The sequence below is a fragment of the Zootoca vivipara genome, chromosome 3, assembly GCF_965207765.1.
Source record: "Zootoca vivipara chromosome 3, rZooViv2.hap1.1, whole genome shotgun sequence".
Lineage (NCBI taxonomy): Eukaryota > Metazoa > Chordata > Lepidosauria > Squamata > Lacertidae > Zootoca > Zootoca vivipara.
The window spans coordinates 75,680,578-75,705,234 of NC_142586.1; the positions used below are offsets into that span (position 1 = coordinate 75,680,578).

At 41.6% G+C, this 24,657-nt stretch overlaps 1 protein-coding gene across 5 annotated transcripts in view; it reads left to right on the top strand.

Annotated features, from left to right (window-relative positions):
- Window positions 1–24,657, top strand: part of CHRM3 (cholinergic receptor muscarinic 3) — a 235,255-nt gene that overhangs the window by 104,388 nt on the left and 106,210 nt on the right. For all 5 annotated transcript variants that reach the window (XM_035108375.3, XM_088666462.1, XM_035108374.3 and 2 more), the window contains one exon: window positions 17,608–17,691. The gene's annotated coding sequence lies outside the window, so the exon portion shown is untranslated. The remainder of the gene's footprint in view (window positions 1–17,607; window positions 17,692–24,657) is intronic.

The window sequence follows — 24,657 nt, forward strand, 5'->3', positions numbered from 1 at the left end:
AAGAGCTGTAGAGGCTATTCTGCTTTGAAGCATGAAACATAGGCATATTAACACATATTAGCAGGGGCATATTAGTTAGCATATTAACACATGCTAATGATTAACAGACAATAACACGAATTTTAAAACTAGGGAATATTATTTCATGATTCAGCCTTTTGCCCTATTATTATACTTCTGTACTCTGCGATATTTTATTGAGTGCATCCTATTTGATATGTTTAGAAGACTGATAGACCCTATTTTTAAGTTTTCTATCTCTAGGATTAAATTGATTTTTTAAATAATCTGAGAGACAGGCACATTTTCCCTCACCAAGTGGACTTCCTAGTTGTTTATAAAAGATTTATCCTTCAAGTTTCTTTCATCTGCACAGGTATCTTTACTTATAGTGATTTTCCCCCACAAAAAAATGCAAGGAAAGTTGATAGGGCATCAAATATTAATCCATGGGAAATTAACAATGTAGAGAAATTACAGGCTAACTAGCCCAACTAGTGGAAGAAATACCTGCCAAGAGACTTTTAAAAGTAGAACTTCCCATACATTTTGCATGATGTTTAATTGTTAATTATCTTGCAAAATGCAAAGGAGGTTTAAGTTTTTTAAAAAGTTAATTTACATGCAACAGAATTCTGCAGGAAGTACAATTCTAAATGAAGAAGTATATACATGTTGGTCATAGGTAATCTCTTCTGGATAACCTGAATTTGAATAACCTTGATACAGTAATGAGAAATGATTGCTTTTCCTTCCTTCCTTCCTTCCTTCCTTCCTTCCTTCCTTCCTTCCTTCCTCCCTCCCTCCCTCCCTCCCTCCCTTCTTTCTTTCTTTCGTTTACTGTTATACTATAGCGATATAACAATAGAAATAGATCCTGGGTGCAAAAATTCTCTATAGCATGGGCAGACAAATATGTGCATAGCACATTCCTACAAATAATTCCATCTACATACCACTCGTGTAAAGCAAGCACTCTGGTAACAGGTGGTGGTAACAAACATCTCCCATAAGGCTCTCTAAAATGTGGGCGAGTACTAAAGGAATCCGCAAGCTTGCCATAAAGATAGGTCTTCAACTAACCATCTCCCAGATAGGCTGCTTGCTGTGTGTTGTCAAGGCTTTTCATCAGATCGTATTGCATCCTGCAAAGTGCAATGCCTTAAGTTCAGAAAAGGACCCAACTTTTATTAACAGGATTAGTATGCTATGAGCTATGGGCCTGTGAGTATGCTACGCAATACAGGCATACCTCACTTTATTGTGCTTTGCTTTATTATTGCATTTCACAGATATTGCTCCTTACAAGGACGCGGGTGCAGCTGCAAGTAGCCTGGCTGCTTACAGGGGAAGGAAGCTACCTGCCACCAGCACCCCTCTTCTAGCCACAGGAGTGGAGTTGGCCAGGGTTGGAGCCAGATTTTTCCTCTTCCGCCCTGCAGCAAAGGGCTCCGGGCTTATTAGACTACACCAGTGGTGGCAAACTTTGCCCTCCAGCTGTTTTGGACTACAATTCCCATTATCCCTGACCACTGGTCCTGTTAGCTAGGGATGATGGGAGTTGTAGTCCAAAAACAGCTGGAGGGCTACGTTTGGCCACCACTGGACTACACATTGTTGTTTAGTCGTTTAGTCGTGTCCAACTCTTTGTGACCCCATGGACCAGAGCACGCCAGGCACTCCTGTCTTCCACTGCCTCCCACAGTTTGGTCAGACTCATGTTGGTAGCTTCGATAACTGGACTACACAGTGTAGTGTAAATATCTCTGAAGTGTGCCTGTATATTAGATGTTTAAATTCTCTTGCTCAGCTGAAATTCTTATCGTAAAAGAAATTATTGTAAGTCACATATCAAAATTCCCCTCCCCACATCTTTGTCAGCTCAATTTTCTTGTGTGTGTGTGTGGGGGGGGGTATGTATTATTTAAATACATACTATCTGATTGTACTACCCATATGCCAAATTCACACAAGGGACCAGTCTCCCCACTGCCAACCTTTGCAGGAGACAAGTCTGAAGAACTAAAACAGATAAAAGTGGCAAGAGTTGATGTACCAGGCTTGAGGATGTGGACAAGGTGCTTGGATTGGTCAGGGTGATCACTTGTGCTCTAGACCCTTGCTTCTCTTGGCTGATAAAAACCAGCAGAGAGGGAACAGCTAGCTGGGCCAGGGAGGTAATTGATGCCTCTTTACGAGATGGGGTGGTCCCTGACTGTTTGAATGAGACAGTGGTAAAACCATTGCTTAAGAAACCTTCCCTGGATTTGGAAAACCTAACTAACAACTGGACAGTTGCTAATCTCCCTTTCCAGAGCAAGGTTCTGTAGCAAGAGTTCGCAGACCAGATCCAGGTGCTTTTGGAAGAAACTGATTTTCTGGATCCATTTCAATCAGGGTTTAGGCACAGAAACTGCTCCGGTCGCCCTGTATGATGACCTCTGTTGAGAGAGATAGAAGAGAAACCTGTCCCTGTTTATTCCTTCTTGACCTCTCAGCAGCTTTCGATACCATTGACCATGGTATCCTTCTGGAGCGACTGTCCAAACTAGGGGTGGATGGAACTGCTTTGCGATGGTTCCAGTCCTGCTTGGATGGTTGTTTCCAGAGGATGTTGCTTGGGAAATGCTTTTCAGCCCCGTGGAACCTTCAATGTAATTACTGCAATGCAACATACCTAGGGCTGCCTCTGAAGATGTTTTGGAAACTTCAGCTAGTGCAAAATTCAGTGGCCAGGTTTCTCACTGGAGCAAGATGGTTTGAGCATATTACACTGATTCTGGTCCAACTGCACTGGCTACCAATTAGTTTCCATGCCCAATTCAAAGTGCTGGTTTTGACCTATAAAGCCTTACATGGCTCAGGACCTCAATGCCTCAAGGACTGCCTGTTTCCAAATGAACTTACCCAACCCTGAGATCATCTTCTGAGGCCCTTCTTCGTGTGCCTCCTCCTTGAGAGGTCTGGAGGGTGGCAACCCAAGAACAGACCTTCTCTGCAGTGGTTCCCAGTCTGTGGAATGCTCTCCCCAGGGCACATTTAGGCGCCAGGCAAAAACGTTCCTTTTTAACCAGACCTTTGGTTGATTGACATCCTATGCCCTTTTAAAATGTGCTTAATTTTTATGGCGGGGGTTAGTGGGTTGTTTTTATTTTGATTATGTATTTTGTGGTTTTATACTTTGATTTTATTCTGTGAACCGCCCCGAGACCTCCAAGTGTAGGGCAGTATATTAATATCAACAACAACAACAACAACAACAACAACAACAACAACAACAACAACAAAAAAGACAGACAGACAAAATAAAAACCAACAAATGGCTGGGTAAAGATGGCATTCGCAGGAGACATCTCAAGGAACTCAGATGTGAAATTGTTGATCTTCTAACAAAAATATGTAACTTGTCCCTCGGATCAGCCAACATACCCGAGGACTGGAAAGTAGCCAATATAATGCCCTGAACTCTTGAAAAGGGGTAGAACAGAAATTGAGTTAGACAATACAAGTCTTCCTGCAAGTGATAAGCTGACAGTTTGAGAACTCTTTGGTTTCCTTCTTCCTTCACTGACTCCACAAGGATTGTTTAAGGCTTTTATGAGAGGCAATAGAAATTTCAGGATAATGGACATAATTTACATTACTTGGTGTCTTTGAAACTATTGCCTCTTAACTGTGGCACACCCTGAGAACTACCATGCATTCTTATTTACCAGGATGTTAAATCCTGTAAATATTCCTTTACTAAAATAAACAGCCAACAGACCTGCCAGAGATTGGCTCATTTGCGTAACTGAATTAGTTATACTCCTGGCCACCTTGTGATGACAGTATGTATCTTTGTTCTTTGTAGACGTTTTCATAAGTTCCTTTGTTGCAGGTTTCCCTGAAACAATTTCGAAACCTTTGCCAATGCTTTCCCCACCCTTTAAAAACCAGCAGTTTCATGCCGTGTCATATTTATATTCTAGATAGCTACTAAAAACAAACCAACCAAAGCAAAATAGAACTACGGTCCCAGCTGAGAAAGGTGGACCCTGTGAGATGTGATCCTGTATTGCCATCAGAAAGAAGCCATGGGAAGTTTATCCAACCCCTGTCAGATTTAAATCTGAAGTGAGTCTTTGCAAAACGCCATCATGGTGTGCATGCTGTATGACAGGCAAGAGTTCATCTTTTCAGTTTCTTTGGAGAAGAGATTAGGAAAGTAAAATATAAATACTAGTAATGGGATTAGGCCAGTTTTTATTCACCGTCTATGCTAAATCATTGGTGATATGACAAATTAAATGCTATATATTTATATTTTATAATTTAGTTAAAAGAGAGCATATAAAAGCATAACTGAAGGAGATGAAGTATGAGTCACTGGTATCAGAACACTTTATAAGTAAATATCTATTCATAATGCATCCATGCTTACAGGTTCCAAATGAAACTGGAGTGTCTTTGTACTAGATGTTCATTTTGAACATGCCAGAAACCAGCACTTACCTGAAATAGAAAGGTGAAGTGAGGGACAGCATATCCGTATATTTCATATTGGAACTGAGTTGAAAGCAGTGTACTTACAAAGTCAGGCACAGAATACAAATGTCAAAGATTTTAGTGTAAAGCTCAGAATACAATGCTACAGCACATTTCTTACGGCAAAGTTTAGTCCAAGTGACTGTTCCTCTGTATGGCTTTTTTCAGAACAAAAATAAAACACAAATGGGAAGTTGGAGGAGTACTGCTGCTCAAATGTATTATTCTGACTCACTTTTTTAATATATGCCAGTGCTTTTCGTATCATGGCTTTGTCAAGACTCTGACATATAATTTGTTTCTGTGCTGATAATAATTTAACTATCACATAGTGCTGATTCTTGTTGGTGGTAATGGTGAGGTTTCTCTTGACTTTTGTCCATAACAATCTGCTTATCTTTTTATTTGAGGGCTACAAAATATTCTGTCACCATAGTCAACCTGGAGGACCAAGGCATAGATCAGGCATCCCCAAACTGCGGCCCTCCAGATGTTTTGACCTACAACTCCCATGATCCCTAGCTAACAGGACCAGTGGTCAGGGATGATGGGAATTGTAGTCCAAAACATCTGGAGGGCCAAAGTTTGGGGATGCCTGGCATAGATTCTTTGACGTCTGCTCTATCTACTAATTAAGAGCTAATGATTAATCCCACATTGGTATGCAGGTGGGACTGGAGAGATGCTCTGCAGAGGAATTCCTCTGTTTTTAATTTGATTTTTAAAAGGAGCAAACGACTCAAGATTCCTTATAAGCAACACAAGCAAGTAACCAATACCAGTAAGCAGTTGCAAAGAAAATGAAGCAGGGAGATTATATTTCTGGCCTTTAGTAAACTCCAGCTACAGTTTCAGGTTCTGGTTCTGGCTGTGAAGGAGGCACCCATAATAGCAGTAGGGAGAGAGGCGTAGCAAGCCCAGGTGGTACCCGGTGCAGAAATTTTTTGTCACACCCTCCCCCCCCCCACGCAGCTCTGGCTCTGGTGAAAAGTGAAAAACATGAATTGAAAGAAAGAAAAAAAACTAGAGCTTACAGAACAAAACCGACTTCAGATATGAAATCAGCATTGAAAGAACATATAAGAACAGTTGAAAAATCTCATGCAACAGAATTTTTTAAAAAAATGTTCCCTAGTGGGGGGCGGCAAGTGTCACCCCCCTCCAGGGTGGCACCCGGGGCGACCCATCCCCAACGCCCCCCTTGCTACACCACTGAGTAGGGATGGATGCCTATCTCCTGCCTAGCGCTGCAGGCTCTACTAGTGAGAAGTACTGGCATTGCCTCATCTCTCCGCCTGCAAAAAGGAAGTCTCTTAAAACCCCTTAACTTGGATTGAAATTTCATTAGCTCCACCCCTTTGCCAGTTCCCGTTAGGGAAGCTGCCAACTGCTGCCTTGTAACTCTTAAATAGGTCAGCAGGGCAACATTCCAAAGTGGGAGCAGCTGCTGTCTCCAGAGCAGCAGTAAGTAGGACTCCCACACTAGCCTTTCTTGTTCAGCTCAGAATCTGTTTTTCTCCATTCACAGTCACTTTCAGGCTGAGCCAAAATGTGCACACACACCCTCCAGCTTTGCCACCCTCTTTCCATAATGTGAAGTTGGGACTGCACTTTGCTCAGTTGTGGGAGGGTTGATGCCAGTAGGGAACTTATCCTTGGTGGCTAGCGATAGTAGGTTCTGCCAATTTCATTCCCCCCGGTTTTTTGAAATTTTTCCACGCAAATTAAATTTTCCACATTTTGCAGTCATTTGTGATTTTTTAAAATCCTCATCAAATTCACCCGCATTTTAGTGTAAATTTGTCATAATAAATGCATTTCATATGCACTTTTGACTAATGTAAACATTTTTGCAAGTCATTCCCCCAAATACAATGCATTATTGTATATTGTTCTCTCTCTCTCTCTCTCTCTCTCTCTCTCTCTCTCTCTCTCTCTCTCTCTCTCACACACACACACACACACACACACTCACACACACACACACACACACACACACACACACACAAGTACGTATGTATGTACGTATGTTTTTTTTTTGGTAAAGACTGGTTTGAGAACTATATTGCAAAATTTGGATAATTGCACATTTTGAAGGATATATAGCTTCTGATTTGCATATCATTTTGGAAGGTGCGGATTTGATAAATTCGGCTTCAGGTAAGACCTGAATTGAATTTCTTCCCCAGCCCTACTGGTGGCACAGCATAATACTGAATCCAGCAACTTCTAGTCACCATCCCATTACTCCAACATCCCCTAACCTGGGAGCAGGATGAATGGTCCTCACCGATGAGCTTCATGATGATGCCACATCAACACATATCATTGTTACCGTGTTTCCCCTTTTTTAAGACACCGTCTTATAACTTTTTTCCCTCAAAAAAACACGCAGTGGCTTATTTTCAGGGGGTGTCTTTTTTTTAAAGTGCTGGTACAACTGGGACCCACTGGCTCAGGACGCTCGGTGCTCTCTTCTGCGCGCTGCTGGGCGCGTTGTTGGCGCTGCCAGTTCCGAGCGCCTGCAGGGTGGGGTGGGGTGGCAGTGCTTTAAACCCCCAACCCTGTAGAAAGCAATGGAAGTTATGGACCGTAACAATCCTTAAGAGGTGCAGGTCTTAAAAAACCCCTGGTATCACCCTTGAAGCACAGCCTTCCAAAGTCAGGGGGGAAGAGGTCTGTTTAGACAAAGGAAAGGATCGGGGGTGATTCTGCGCCCTGGGACCCACAGAACTATTTTAAAAATCCCAACCTGGGGGGGGGGGTCAAATAGTGAAGCCCCATAGCCCTGTAGCATAAAAAATCCAGGAATTGTAAAATTAACAACAATAATAGGGGGGGGGGGCACTCTATCCAAAGAGTTAAGAAGGAATGGGAAAGTGTTGAGTTATATATGGAAAAATATGGAAAGGAAAGTTAAAGATAAAAAATAATAATTATCGCAAGGGAAAAAGTAACATCATAAAGGGTAATAATATTAAATATAAAATAGACAACACAACAGAAAAAGCAAGTATATGACTAAATGAGATCGCACAGGAGTGAGGGAAGTGGGGAGAGAGGGAGGGGGGTAAGGAATGGAAGGAGGCAATGGTTGGAGGAGGGTATAGGGGGGTGAATTAAAGGAAAATTAAGACTGAGAAGCGCATGGTTTTTGTTTTTTAAAGATGCAAAGGCTTGCAATCAGCCAAAGTATAGAGCCCAACTTCCAGGAGACTGCGATCTACTTGCGGATTTATAAACTGGAAGTGATCTACCCCCGTTTTATTGGTGTTCAGGTCAGAGTTGTTTTTAGAGAGAGGAAATATCCCATTTTTGAGGTTAAAGTAAAAGTTCCTGACCTTTTTTTATAATGAGGAAATGCTTCTAAAACTCCGTTCTTCATTCCACGAAGGGGAGAGGGGGTGGGGCCGGGTGCTCAAAGACAAAAGAAATGGAAAAGGAGATAGCGATCAACTGCAGCCTCCTGGGGATCGAGCATTCATGCAGCCGCCGGGAGAGGCAAGGGCTGCAGCCGAGTGCTGCTTCACAAACAAACGGGGGAAAGTGCTTAGAACCCAGAGAATCTGGCTGAAAAACACGAAGCAGCAACAGCAATTGCACACACACCATCCCAAGCCAGCACAGTAACCAAGTCCCAAAAGCAAGAAAGGACTCAGCAAACACTGCTGCGGCCGGCGTTGCTGCTGCTGACTCGGGGAGCTCAGTGCTCTATTCCGCACAGCGCCTATCACTATGGCTTATTTTCAGGGTACGGCTTATATTTCTCAAATGCTTAGAAATGCTGCTATGGCTTATTTTATGACTACGCCTTAAAAAGGGGGAAACACGGTATTTTCATGAAGCTAATCAGAGTGAGGGCAGTTCTTCCTGCTCTCACTCTGGAGCAAGGGTGAGGAACTTCAGGCCAGGGGCCAAACACAACCCTTTATGCATCTCTCTCTACCTTTCAGGATTCCCTGAAAGGCTACAGCTCTGCACTCCTCTCCCCAAGCCACACCCCCACTGGACTCTGCTTTGCACACTACTGGGGTGCTTTTGCCTGGCTAGAATGTGTCCCTGGACCCTGATAATACTTATTGTTTGCCTGGGTGAAGGGCAGGGAGGGATGTGAGTGTGGAAACAAGCTCAAGTGTGGAAACAAGATCAAGTTTAAAATCTCTACTCCAACTGCTTTGGCCTTTGGCCCCCTCTTCCACTGCCATGCAGCCCTCAAGGTGAAAAAGGTTCCTCACTTCTGATCTAGGGATTCTTTGAGGGGAGGAAAGCAAGTGACAACTGCCAGGAAACAAAAGACCTAATACAAGTATGGGGTGTTGAACTAGGGCCACATTTTATTCAATATAGGTTTCAGTGGAGAGTAAACACTGTAAGTGAACAGCAATACCTGAACTCAATGAGGGCAAGCCATCCTGCTCAGGGCAAAGGCATCAATATTGCATTACCCTTTACTTGAGTCTTCTTCTCCCTACCATCAGAGCTACACAACTCATGGCAGACGAGATTGGGCACCTCAAATATGTTCCATATCCAGCCCCACAGTCTGCAAAGCCAAGAGGGGTTGGCCTCTCTCAGCTCCAGTGGTCTAATGGTGCCCACCTGCTCATCTGACAACCCTTCCATCGCTCACAACCACCTTCCAAATGTGACCAAATTAGCCACACTCGCCACCCTACACTCATAAGGTGAAGTACAGAGCAGGCAAAAAAGAAAGAAAGAAAACCCTGCCCACAGAAACCAATGTGTGGAGAAGCAAATAATTCCTACTGAGTCCTGCAGTGATATGTATCAAGACCTGCTCTGCAACCCAGGGTGGGCCAGGTGGGTGCCAGAAAAGAAGGGGAGGTGGGGAGTAGCATTCCAAGACACCCCCCCTGCATTGAGAGTAGCATGCAGACACAGCTTATGTCACGGACCCTGCCCCCTCTCCCCCACATAACACCAACTTGGAGTAGTAGGGGAACAGTTTCAAATGTTTCTAATGAAGCAAAAGAAGCTACTTGGAGAAGGATTAAGTGAGAAATCAAAATGCATGTGTGCAAGGTATTTGTACCTAGAGAGGTTTCTGGATTGCAACCTAGAAAGTGAAATCTAATGAAAGCAAGTATTTAAAAATTGGCTATGCGGATACAATATTCAGTTTTTAAACTCTGTGTTGTTGTGGAGTGCGGAATGGAATGTTACCCTGCCGTAACATGTGTTCCTTTTAAGTTACCGGTCCCTACACCCTGTTAGGTCAAAAATCATTGACTTCACTGGCACCCATACCAGCAAGTATAATATCAGCAACCTTTTCAGCAACAAATGGCCAGAGCTGAACTTCAGAAGCTTTGCCTGAACTCGATATTCATCTGTGAGTGACAACTAAGGAGAAGTATTCTCCATATTTGGCAATAGAGTGTAACTCAAAAGAAAGCTGTAGCGTATAAAGATTGTAGTCTTTTTTTGTGCTTCATGTCTCTGTACCAACAAACGTATTACAATTGCTGGCATCTAGAGAGTAATAATTCCTTAAGCCACATAAACTGACTTTTCCTGCAGAGTGAAATGGCAAAAATAAAGTCTTGGTTTGTGTTTCATCACACTGATTAGTCATGCATTTTCATTGCACACTTCTTTCTAACAGCGGGGAGTTAGTTTTGACTCTTGTCCAACCAGAATTAATAGACGATTTAAAAATGTTTAAAGAAAATTAAAATAGGAAAGACAGAAGCTGTGTGCAATTAAATTCTTAAATTTGTTTTTAGTAATAATTTTTATTTCTCCAAATTATTGACTTTCTATTAAGTAGGTGACTCATTTCATCTATCTGACTAGTTTTATTGGTCTATCTATATTTAAAGGTGTGTGCACAGTATTTATGAGATTTTAGTAATATATTAATCTGGAATAAAATCACTAATGGCTTGTGCCTTACCATTTTTTTCTGTAAGAATAAGGAAAAGTATTTTTTTTATATAGAAAAAACCCCAGATGGATATTGACATGGATGTTTGGGCTTGCCTAGCATTTTTACTCCACTGCTCAGCTGAACAAAAAATTCCCAGAGCAGATTACAAAGTTTAAAAATAGGATGGTCCCTGCCCCTAGACCTACATTCTAAAAGACACATCACTTCGATGTTGCTAGCACAGCAAAAAACAACATGGGGGCAGCAGTTATGATTTACTGGTCTTTGCAGCTTCAGCAGGCGGTGTGATTCTCCAGTGCTTTAACTTCACCCCTAGAGGTGCACTCCATTGTTTCTTGAGACAGACAAATCCCAACAACTTCCACAACAGATTGTGTAGATTTGAAGTGGAAGAATTGTAGTGGCGGCCAAGGACCCATATCTGAACAACATTGTGACACCCATGCAGTACTTTAGTTAATGTCACAACTACACGGTACATTCAAGATGTTTGTTCTTCTGAAGCACTCTTAGGAAACCATTAACTGTTAAGAATGCTGTGCCATACGAGAAAAGGCTGTAGCATTTGGGACATTTTAGTTTAGAGAAAATGTGATTAAGAGGTGACACAATACAAGTTTATTAAATTATGCATGGAATGGAGAAAAGAGGTAGAGAAAGGTCCCGTCCCCCCTTGCGACACTAGAACATGGACATTCAATGAAGTTGAACGTTGAAAGGATCAGGATTGATAAAGGAATGCACTTTTTCATGTGTCACCTAGTTAAACTACGGAACTTGCTCCCACAAGAGGCACTAATGGCCACCAACTTGGATGGCTTTCATAGAAGATTAGACAAATTCATGGAGGATAAAGACTACCAGTGACTACTAGACATGATAGCAATCCTCTTCTTCCACCGAGGTTTTCAAATACTGTTGCTGGAAACATGGGCGTAGGCAGGGGGGCAGGAGGGGGCAATTGCCCCCCCTAGAAGCAGGGCCACTGGCCAGCCTGCCCCACTGCCCGCCCGGTGCCGTCTCCCTTCTCCCTGGCTGGCTGTGGGGCGGGCGGCGGGAAAGCACCAGAGCCGCGCAAAGCGTTTGGCTGGCTTTCCCTCCCTCCGCCCCACAGCCAGCAAGGGAGAAGGGAGACGTCCCTTCTAGCCGGCTGGCTGTGGGGCGGGCGGAGGGAAAGCCAGGCAACCGCTTTGCGCGGCTCTGGGGCTTTCCCTCCACCTGCCCCAGCGATTGCAGAGGAGGAGGAGGGAGGCGGAGCAGCCCGATTTCGGGCTGATCCTGGCTCCCTCTCGTCCGTTCCTATCGCGGAGGGGGAGGAGGGAGTCGGAGCAGCCCGATTTCGGGCTGATCCTGGCTCCCCCTCGTCCCTTCCTATCGCGGAGGGGGAGGAGGGAGTCGGAGCAGCCCGATTTCGGGCTGCTCCGATGTGGCCCCGCCCCCACCCCTTGGCCCCGCCCCTTGCTCCCCGCCCCTTGCCCCCCCTGATTTTCATCCTGGCTACGCCCCTGGCTGGAAACCGCAGGAAGGGAGAATGCCCCTGTGTTCTGGTCCTGCTTGCAGGCTTCCTACAGGCATCTGCTTGGCCACTATGAGAACAAGAGCTGGACTAGATGGGCTATTGGCTCAGATTCTCCAACTGACCCTATTTTCTAGGGACACCCCTGATTTAGAGAAATCATCCTGGTTTCTGATTTGATCCCGGAATATCCCACTTTTCCATAGGATGTCCCAATTTTCATTTGCCATTTGAAGACAATCCTTTATAGGGAATTTTGTTTATAAAAAAAAGTTTACATTTTTAAAATGTCTTTATATATGTTGGAAGCTTCCCAGGGTGGCTGGGGCAACCCAGTAAGATGTGTGGAATATAAATAGTAAAATTATCATTATGAAATGGGACATCCATCGGAGAAATGTTGGAGGGTATATGGCTAATCTTGGAGGCTGTTTTTAGGTTTTTATTTAGGGCTTTTAACTTGCTGGAAATGGTCGGTGAACATGGTTTTAGGAGCTGCTTTTATTGCCCATGTTGCTGCTGTTTTTATAAATTGTAGTTTTGTTGTTAGCTCTGCTGCAGAAATGTGGTATATACATTTTTTTTAAAAACAAATGGCAGCCCAAATCTGCCCAAGGCTTTCCTCATGCCACTTCAGAACTGCTTCAGACATTTGGGATCTCTTCTTCCCAACACTTCATGTTGCCATTTTTCTCCAAAACATCCAAGGTCACAGTCTATCTTTCACCTGTATCCGTTTATTCCTGAAGCATAGTTTCTTTAAAAACACACTCACAAAAAAACTTCACCATTGAAGATCGAAGGGAAAGAATTAAGCTCAGTTTGGGCAGTTTTCATTCTAAATTTTCCTTTGAAGAGCAATCTGTTTTTTTCCAGTGGAGATCAACTCACAGTCACGGAAAATATTTTTAGCCAGAGGCTTGAATCACAGCATAGTTACAAGGTAGTAATTAATATCACTAACCATACTTAAGTTACCTTTGAAAGTTATTTAGATTTACAGCAGGAAGCAGCAGCATCCACTTCACTTTATTCAATGTCCTTCTTCAGTATGTTGCTTGGGTGGAATGGGGAGCAAATCCATTTGTTCTTGCCACTTGTGGAGTTCCTAGTAACATCGTTGTAAGGTACAGTTTCATCATATCAGCAGACATCAATAGGATGCAGACCTGACACCACAATTAGAAAGAGAGATCATTAAATGCAATTAAATTATATATTCTATCAGCATGGGTAAGACAGTAATTATAATGCCTTTGAAGGAGATCAGGAAACAAATGCTTGCTGCACAGCAGTGGCTGATGTTGGTGCCTTTTTTGTATTGATTTGGGGGTGGAGGGAAGTAGCTGCATCATTTTCTGGTCCTCTCTCTCTTTTTGTTCTTTTGAAGTTGTAACAAACCATTTTGTGTTGTGCCACATCGTCATGGTAGCCATTTAGTGACTGGTAGCCTTACCACTTTTTCAAAATCCCAAATGTGCCCAAAGGTTGGTGACCCATGTTTAATAAGTATAATGGGGAATAAACTGTGGTTTTGCTGAAGGCATTGGGTATGCATCTGGTATCAAGCAGCCTGCCTGCTGGTTGATCAATAAGGTTGGTCGATCCTGAGTAGTCCCAACAGGGCTGCCAGTCAGAAGGTTTCCATAGCCCATGGTTCCTGAGTGAAATTCCGGGCAAAGTGAAACTTTCTTGGACTCGTGTATCAGGGTACCTGATGTCTAACGATGAACTCCAATGCCTTATCCTCCAAAAGTTGTGACATTTGCTATGAAGTAGGTAAAAGCCTGAATACTGACCAATTTGTCAGCAGGAAAAAATTCCTTCTTGGCCCTGAATGCAGTGACCAAGTATTCCATAGCAAGGTCCACCGGCCTGCCCTCTCACCTTCAGTCAGGACCACATAGAAACAGGGTGGGTGGGAAAGCCAGCGGCAAACTAGGAGAGAGGGGCCCCTGGGTGCAGCTTACTCTTATGAAGGCTGCAACCAGTCCCCCCTCCTCTGATTGGCTCATTCAAATAGGCTTTTGGTGCCAACCCATCTGACCAAGGAGGGAGGATCTGTATCCCTCCAATGACCAGAGCAGTCAGAAAATGGCCGTGCACAGAACCACCACCACACCAGACCACAAACGCCACTCACCTAGAGTTCAGAGAAGTCTTTTAATTCAGACAACTCTCTTAATTACAGATTGTAGAGGTTTGGAATGATTAGTGTGGCATTCAACTAAGTTTTACTCAGAGCAAACCCATTAAAATTAATTTACCTAACTTAGGCATGTTCATTAATTTAATTGGGTCTACTCTGAGTAAAAGAGTCGTGATTTCCATTGTTCATTGCTTTTAATCAGTTGGATTTATTTTTTTTCTTGTTTGAAGTTCAGCTTTTTATTCTACCCATAGAGTTCAGAGAGCTTGCGACTACTACAGCCAGCTGTGATTTAGAACTTCTTTTCTTCGCTGAGAAATAAGTTTTAAAATAGCTTGCTTACTTTTAAAAAAGAAATCAGCTCCATAAGAGCTTTTCTTCCTAACAAAGTCAGTGCTGTCAGAATTTCTGTTTGTATCCCTCTTTTTTTCTTTTTTGAGTGCACCACAGAAAACATTTAAAGAGTGGGTGCTAAACACTTCTCAGGCATTCCCACCTAGCACAGATACATGATTTTAATGTTTGGATATAAGAACATTGCTATGTATTAGTGGTTAGACTAAGTCCAGCCCAAAGGTCAGGCGGAAAGCTCCGTCTTGCAGGCCCTGTGGAAAGATGTCAAATTCCACAGGGCCCTGGTCTCCTGTGGGAGAGCGTTCCATTAAGTTGGGGCCAATACTGAAAAGGCCCTGGCTCTAATTGAGACCAATCTAGCCACCTTATGGCTCGGGATCTCCAAAATATTGTTATTTGTGGACATTAAGGTCCTCCACAGAGCATACCAGGAGAGGCGGTCCCGTAGGACCATAAAAGATATGGATGTACCATAAAAAGATATGGATGTGCAAGAGCTACATATGTTAGGTAATGGGCCATGCAATCTGCAGTCATTGGGCCTAGCTTCATCTACGTTATTAACTGTATGACATATTTTTAAACAAGCTAGATTGTTGACTAGGATTGGATGGTTGGAACATGCAACAATAATTCTGGCCCACGGTCACCTCATAGGTTGAGGTATTGAATGGGAAGCTGAATCTCAATGCCCCCAACCTTTGTCCAGCATACTAACCATTTCATTAAATTCCACTGTTGGAGAAATTGGGACCAATCCCTCCAAAAGTACACTCTGGTGGTATAAATGCCGACAAGGATTTGAATCAAAACAAGGCCACTGAAAACAATAGGGCAGTATAAGTATTGTTGGTCAAACTCTTCTTGGTTATCTAAATTCATGTTTGTATATGCGACACCACCACTTGGTTCTGCTTGAGGGCTGGCACATTTGCTTAAATGTAGTTCCATAACTGAGAGCTTGGCATTCAGAGGGACACAATCTCCTAACCACTTTTATACAAGGGTGTGTTCCCCCAACACCTCATACAGCCCAAACAAATGATGGAATCTCAATCAATCAATTTCTATATTAATTTCTATTTATTTATTTATTTATTTATTTCTCTCTTCCATATATTTTGTCTCCTCTCTCCTATTGTCTCTCTTAAAGCAGAGGTGAAGGATTTTTTTTTCTGGATTTCACCCCACCCCATCCATTTTATTTTTTTATATACACATATCTCCTGTTGCAGAAGAAAGCTGCTTATCATAACATGCTTGATGTGCTGTGTGCAATTAGAAAGTAGGTGCATTTAATCATGTAGAGAGGTGACCTTTTCCTTAACGATAGCCTCGTTTCATCTCTCAAGTCTAATACGAGGAAAATTAGAGGTGTAATATAAAGAAATGTGGACATTTTCAACACAAGAGAGGAGCTGGTGGTGATTTCATTTTGTCAAAATCCATCAGTAAGTCTCCTGTGGAAGCTTATTGTCCCATAAATTCAGAGATAACTTTGTGTCTGCCCCCACATTGCAGCAATTCTAACAGCAGTATATTGCTTTGCCAGAGACATGAGAATGAGGCAGCCAGCTAATATGCAGGGCACATCTGTTTGATTAAAATCGTACTTCAGTAAAAAGGTTGGGGCTACTGAAAATCTGCACCAGCAACATTGTCTAGTATAGAGGGAAATGATTACACTTCTTGTCGTTTTCTTTTAAACATACAACAGGAAATGGAAGGTGACAGCCAGTTGGTATTCCTTCTGTTGCTTCTCATTAACTAAGTGCTTTGTTTCTGTCAATTTCATTCCATGGTTTAGATAGCAGAATGTTTTCTCTGCTTTTAACCTTAAAAGTACAACAGGACTAAACGGCATTCCAGTCTATTACAAAAGTTATACACCAGCTGTGTAAATTCTTACCCCAATTTCTTAACTATTCAAGGTTAAGCATTATTTAGAGCAGCCTTTCCCAACCTGGTGCCCTCCAGGTGTTTTGGGCTACTGCTGTCATCAGTCTCAGCCAGCATGGACAATGGTCAAGGGTGTTGGGAGTTGTAATCCAAAACATATTGGGGAGCAATAAGATTGAGAGAGGCTGATTTAGAGGAAACACGGTGACCTGACCAAAGAAGTTAAAGTATTTCTTTATAACTTTATTACCTCATTTTCTTCTAATGTGTTGAAACATTTTATTGGGTCCATATCAAAAGATTGTGAGTTTGGTTCTCCTTTCTGATGAAGACATTGCCTAGTAATTTGGGGGTCATCTCTATTTAACTCCTGCCTGATGCTAAATATAGCTCATTGAAATCAAAGACTTTACTTGTAAATAAGGTTAGGGATGCTACTGTGATTGCTTACTTCCCCATCATTAAAAGAGCAATAATATAAAAATCTAGTGTGGTGAGAAGGTGTGGCGAATCTACATTTCATTTGCATTTTTTTGAGGTGATCAATATTGTTCCACCTCTCTCTGCTTCCTACAGACTTACTATTTTAAAGCATTCTTGTTTTATCACAGAACTTAATCAAGCTAATAAGATGTTGAAGACTGGAAAGTATCCAATGTAATTCCAGTTTTCGCAAAGGGGTCCAGTAGGGATGCTGGAAATTCCATGCTTGTTAACTAGTGGAAAGTATTGTTAAAGGTGATTTAAGTAAGCATATAGAAATACAAGCCTTGCTGAAGCATGAGCCTCATGAACTATTAGAGTTCTTTGAGAATATCAACATGCATATGGATAGAGTTATTTTGGTTCATATAGTTAGTGTACTTGGACTTTCAAAAAGCTTTCCACAATGAACCTAATCAAAGACTCCTGAGTACCAGTCATGGAATGAGAGGAGAGCTCCTCTTGTGAATCAGGAATCGGTTAAATAGCAGAAAGCAGACAGTAAGAATAAATGGACTGTTCTCCAAATGGAGAGATGTAGGGAGTCCCTCAAGGATTGATACTGGGATCTGTGCTTTTTAACTTGTTGCTCAGATTCAGTTTTATATTTCAGCGGCAATTTATATAAATGTTGACAATGATATTGAAATTATTTTGTGACTGCCGTGAGATCTAAAGGGACTTGGGAAATGGCCAGTTCTGTTCTGATCTTCTCAGCCCAAGTGTGGATTACATGCATTAATAGTTTCCTTTTTGTTTTTGTTTCAGCCTTCATGCAAATACAAGACCAGCTTTCCAAAAGGGAGGGCTAGTACTTGATGCAGTTCCTTTTGGTGTTACCATCTAGACCACGTAAGTAATATTTTACATGTACATAATAGCCCTTTCTGAAAATCAAAGCACCCTTATCATGAACCCACAGAGGCAAGTGAGGTATCATGGGAGCAGGAGTAACTATGGTAAACTAACAACTTCAGTTTCTTGAAATTACCCCCCTCCCCCAAGCACAACCAGCAGCTTAGCAGCTGAGGTGACAGAATCTTAATGAACATTTCACCTGTTGAATGTTTCAGCTGCTCAAAAGTTTTGAAAATGCAGATCTTGAGACAAGAGGCTGCAAAAGTGTTCAAAATTGTATTTAATGTCATGTGCATTTGTCTTGTACTTTCTGTCCAGAGAACATTGAGTCTAGACTACTATTATGGTCAGTGGTACCAAAAGCCACTGAATTATTTGGGAAAATTGATAGGGCTTCAGACTTCACAATGCTAAGCAACAGAGCTTTTCAACCAAAATACTATGAAATTCCATAATTTTTTGTTGCTAATATTTATATGCATATGCCCCCATGTGGTGAAACTTTTGGTTTCATGAACTGGAAACATCTAGTGTCTTATATCTGTAGTTGCACACATTTTATTATGTAAAAAATTAAGCATACCAGTCCTACCCTTCTAATGAATGCAGAGGTTGTATACTTCATTTATATATATATAAAAAGTAATGGTAGTTATGAAAGTAGCCTAAAGTGGTCAGTTGTCTCAAGTGTCTCAAGGAGTAGTTTAATAGGAAGAAATCTCAAATTATATATATATATATATATATATATATATATATATATATATATATATATAGAGCCCATTTGTGTGCATTTTAAATACTTTTGTATGTGATTCTTTTTCTTGTGGTTCTATTTGTAAAATGCCTAATAAAGGTTTGATAGTTAGTCAGTTGTCTAGCTACTGCCTCTGACAGAATTAAGGGCAATCTGAAGATACAGATGAAAAAAGAGTGAAAATGTTACGACTAAGCTGCACTGATATTCTCCCACGTTGATTGATTGCGTGGACTTCTGTCCTACCACTCATGCCCTGACCATATGGGACAAGAATAATAACAGAGAGAACAATTAAGGATCTAAGAGCAGCCATGCAACTATTTATTTTTAATGTGTCCTTAAACTGCTCTTAAAGAGAGTACGTGAGCACAGGCAAAATCTTGCCAGAGCAATGCTACCAAAGTGTGTTTTGAGATTTTCTTAATGGGAAATAATGTAACAAAAGTGTCAGAGCAAAACCTGATACACAGCACATTTTGTCAGTGTGTAAGCTAAACCTTGTTCTATCAAGACCAGTGCTAAGCTGCTCAAATGAATCCTGGAATGAGGCTTTACCCCCTGTTTCCACATACTGGAACTAGGACACAGAAGCTTGCACAGTGAAGCACAGCTGGTATCCCTAAATTACAGTTTTTGCATGCTGGCTGCAGTGTAATGTCTTTCTATTACACCATTGGGATTATTTTTCAATTCTAGTTTTAGAAGCAGAGCCATTGTCAGTGTTCTGAGCCCATACATGTTACTCGCATGTGTATGTGGCTTTTCTTAAGCCATCTCCCCTCTCCCCCCCCCCCCATCCACATTCAAATGGCAAATGTTTTGCAGTGCAACAACAGGATGATTCCCTTAGCCTGGTCAGCTGGTACATAGGCTCCACTCACCCACCATACAGTTCCTTCGTTCTTCTTGCCAGCTCTGGGTGTCTGTTGCTCTTTGGGTGGGGGCAGAATAGACAACAGTGAAAGTTAATCCTGGAGATTGCCGATAAACCATCTGAGTCTCACCTAGCATGTGCGTTACATGACAATGATCCGTACAGGACCCTGTTGGTTGCAAGGTTTTTGGTCTCAGTCCTCGCATACAAGAAACGAGCCGGAATGCTCCTCCATGATTCTTGATACCCTAATATAGTTTCCTATACGTCTTATGTAAATACAAAATGATTCATCCAAGGTTCTTCCCCCCAAATGCTGTAGTGTAATCCCACAGATCTACTCTATTTATATGTTGGAAATTTGTATCTCTGTTTTTTACGTCTGATTTATTTTTGTGGTGTGGGCTTATAGCCAAATAAAGATTTATCTATCTATCTATCTATCTGAAAGAAAGTAAAGGCATCTGTATGAAGACCAACTGCAGTTTTTTTCTTGGGAAGAATGGAACACAGTACTTATTTTCCCCCAGAACTTTTTTAGTGGTAGATTTGCTGTCCATGCATTCTTAGAACCTCAGGATTAACACTGCATGGAGAGCAGGTGAAATGTGCTTGCCCACTATCACATTCCCTGTTGACCCCAACCCATGCTTCCCATGCATTTCCCCTTTGGAAAGTTCAACATGCCCAAGATCTAAAACTGGTGAAATCTCTTGCATCCTGTTTTTAGCTGTTTGGATATGCCATGCTATCAATGAAATTTCACCTAGTGGGGACAGAGTTATGAGAAGTAAATGGAAGTAATTTAAAAGACTGTGCTCTTCCTGATTTATTAAAGAGCTTTATGTTTAATTTATAGAAATGCTGCTGAATGTCATCTTTAATTTTTATAGGGTAAAAAGTAGAACATAAAAAGTACAGTGTACTGTAGCTGTTATACAATAGCACCTTTGTGCCTTAACAAAAATTGTAAGGACTGTAGGAAATGGGATTCTAAACCTATTTATTTGGAAACTAATGCTACAGATTTTAATGGCATATCTTCCAAATAATGACTGTTGGTTCTATTATGGCATCCATCTACAAGAAGGGTAGCCAATGCTGTGCGCTTTGTATGTTGTTGGCCTCCAACTCCTATCGACCCTGATAAGTTGCCAATTGATTGAAAGGTATCCTTTTGACCACTCTTTATTTAGTACTTTTGAGAGTGACTTATTTTGGAAGCCCATAATATTTGCACACTGCTTATCACATGAGCAAACTGGTTGAAGAGTGTCCATACTAGTGCTAGAAACTGCTAGAAATGTGTAGCCCTTATTCAGCTCAGCATTGGAACCTCAAGTAATTTTCTTAAAATGTTGAAAATACATCTGCTTATGTTTAAAACTTTGTATTAGTAAAGATTAGGTAAAGAAAACATCCGGTAGTAATCCTGAAGTAAGTATGTTTAAGAAATCAAACTACTAGTATGAAAATTAATATTTACTGTATGTATATTGTTGACTTAATATTATGTACAACTATTTTTTAAAAAACTTACTGTTATTACTTTACAACATTTGTGTGCCGCCCCTTAACATACATTTCTTTGGGTAGCTGACAATAAATATGTAAAAAAAGTTGTGTGTGTTTTTAAAACAACATAAAACCATAACAGCCCTGAAGTTAAAGCACAGTTTTTTAACAAAATACAGTATGTTTCATTTCTCGCTCATGGTTCATCATGTATGGTGCACCAATTTGCCAGCGCATCAGCTCTCATTGCATTGGATAACAGATAAGTAGAATTGTTTTGACATTCCAGGCTCCTTCTTACACACACTCTGAAGTGCCTGAAATTTTAAGAGTCACCCTCGAGTACCCATGTGCTATTTTGTAAATCTTTCAAAACATAGATTGATACAAATGAAGGTTATATAAATAGAAATATCTGGCTTTTGCACTTAACACAGCTAGAATTCATTTTTTTATTGGAAGTATGTGAACAGTTTATATCAACTTGTTCAAGAATACGTTTCATACATTTTTATTTGAAAAAGTTTTGCCTAAAGGGACAGCAGCTATAATTTAAATTTAGTCTAAATGCAGAACAGTGAAGATTGAAGGATTTGTCCATTATAAATATTATTCTAAAATGCAGTGTGGTTATTTCCAGCTCATTAACTTAACCTAGTATATTTGTATTACAGGATTCTACATGATTAAAATATTGTAGTGTTCAATTTCTCCTTCTCCTCCAAAGGCTGTCCAAACAGAATGGAAATCTGTATTAATATATTCAATTATATTTTAACTTTTATTGCTAATCTTAATATTAAGGCATAAGATACCATTACACACACACACACACACACCACTTCTGGATTTAGAAATTTTAATAGGTTATAGTTAAACCTAAAATAAGTTCAGTGTCAATACAAAATCATCCAATGTAGAATGTTTATGATACTGCTGTTAAGAAGTCACTTTAATTTGTAGTTTCATTTCATGTGTAATACAAAAAGTAATGTCTCTGAAATTCATATTTGTTAGCTTGAAGTATGAGTTTTGTTAGCCTGCGACACACATCTTAAAATTTATTTGAAAAGTTAACAACCTCGGAAGTCGCTCACACCCCCATGTCACTCCTTTCTCTGTTGTTCTGATTGTGGTAGAAAGAAGAGAGGGAGGTCTCCCACTCCCTCTAGGATCGTTGTCAGACAGATTCCCTGGAAATGGGGTTACTTCAGCCCAGAAGCTTGACAGGCATGGGGGGGGGAGAGGCGGCGGCGGGGGGGGGGAGTGACCTCCCTGCCTTCCTGCCTACTAATGTTGCTAACACCAGAACAGCAATTCAGAGAAGGGGTGGAGGGAGGGTGTATTCAAACAAAAGAAGAAAATGAAGAGCAGGGATTTGGAGGATGACATGACAGGGTTGCATCAATGGAACCTTCCTTTTTGCCTCACTGTTTCACATTATTTATCAGAGGGGAAGGATGACAGGTAGAGTGGTTCCATCAGTGTTCAGATACCACCCTGGAAGAGGGAACTTGAGCGTTACCCTGTCAGTGGCCAAGGTGTGTTACTTCGGAAGTTGACCTGGTCACTAATATTAAAATAAAGAAGGCAATGGATTTTGTGGGAATTTCTGCTTTAAAAGGAAGTGGCATATGCCCGCACTGCCCAGGGCGGGCACGCTCCCGAGGGGAGGGGGCGGGAAGTGAAGGGGGAAGGGGGGGATGCCGACAGCAAAGCGGTGCAGCTCCCCCCTTCCCCCAATGGCTTGGGGTATGCTTGGGAGTCGCGGGTGGGCGGCACACCAAATGTCACCCCACCACACACCCTTTCCTCTGCCCCTGGCAAGGGCAACCTTTCAACTTTAATAGTGGCCATGTTGGTCTGCCAGTAGTGCGTCCTCTTCCAATCTCTCTCTCTCTCTCTCTCTCTCTCTCTCTCTCTCTCTCTCTCTCTCTCTCTCTCTCACACACACACACACACACACACACACACACAGAGAGAGAGAGAGAGAGAGAGAGAGAGAGAGAGAGCGCTTTCTGCAATTCCTTGCTTGTTTCAACTTGTGATATATTTTTCTGTATAGTATTTGTTTCCAAATCACTTGATGGATCTAATATTTCCAGTAGCTTATATTCCAGCAATAAACACATTTTGCTATTCCATAAGTAGGGAAAGTGTTTAGTCAATCTTATTTCTGTATTTTGAAACCATAATTAGTTTTACCCTAGAGGTCCTCTGAGAGAACAAAACTATGGTTTTTGAAGCTCTTCTTGTTAATAGTGAGGAAATTATTTTCATGGAACACACTCAATGCTTATGACCTGTGTTTTGACCCTCATCAGATGCAGCATTTTAATACAGACAGCAAAGGATTTTTATTTTTTTAGAACTGACACCAAAGGAAGAAAATAAATGATTCAAGTCGTGACATGTAAAAGTAACATTTTCCCCTGTTAGTTTCATTTATCTTGTTTCTCCATCACATTATTAGCAAAACTACCAATATACTTGGGGCTATTTTTTCCTAAAAGGTAGGGGGAATAAGGAAAGGAGTAATACAAGCTATAGCATTGCTATTGCTTCATTGGATGCAGATGTAAGGTAGAATAATACTGTTACACTATACCACACAGGGACGCGGGTGGCGCTGTGGGTTAAACCACAGAGCCTAGGGCTTGCCGATCAGAAGGTCGGCAGTTCGAATCCCCACGACGGGGTGAGCGCCTGTTGCTCGGTCCCTGCTCCTGCCAACCTAGCAGTTCGAAAGCACGTCAAAGTGCAAGTAGATAAATAGGAACCGCTACAGCGGGAAGGTAAACGGCATTTCCATGTGCTGCTCTGGTTTGCCAGAAGCAGCTTTGTCATGCTGGCCACATGACCTGGAAGCTGTATGCTGGCTCCTTTGGCCAATAACGCGAGATGAGCGCCACAACCCCAGAGTCGGTCATGACTGGACCTAATGGTCAGGGGTCCCTTTACTTTTATCTTTACTATACCACACAAACTTTCCACAAAAGATTAGAAAGCAAAAGTTAACATAATTTGGAAAAAACTACTCCAGCAGATCGACCTTTTTAATTTTTTTGCATGTTATCAGATGTTGATAGTAGAATTATGGGTGTTAACTGGTCATGGTTCGTGGGTATTTTAAAAGGAACACATTGAAGGGTTTCTGTGTCTTTAGATGATGGAAAGCACAGCGATGGGTATCTAAGTCATGGCCATTCCTTCTATGAAATGGGGGGGGGTCCCTAGTTTATCCAAGATGTGGATTACTTTGGGTTTATTTTACAGAATGACAATAAAATAGCAGGTGCCTGCTAAAAAAAACCCTCCTACATGGATGAAAGGACTGCAGCCAATCCTCAGACTATGATCCTTTCTAGCAGGCTTTAGAAAGATGGCCTATCTTGGCAACCTCCTAACTTGGAAAAGTCACTTACCAGCACATTGTTAAATACTAATCTTGCATTCAGTTAAATGGTGCCTGTCTATGACAGTACAAAATCACAAGAGATAGTAACAGATGTTCCATAGGCCAGGCCTCGCCACTCTGTTTTGCGTGGCTATACCAGGTTTGAGAAGGATAAGGCGACCAGTTGCTGCTAGTCAGAATGGCTATACACTCCCTCAAGACTCATAGCCAGTATGCTTCTGAATAACAGTTGCTGGGGATCACAGGTGGCGATCAGACCCTCTAAGTGTCGCTTTTTTCCAGGGACATCCCTGATTTAAAGAAGCAATCCTGGTTTCTGATTTGATCCCTGGAATCTCCTGCTTTTCCTTAGGATGTCCCTATTTTCATTGGAGAAATGTTGGAGGGTATGGA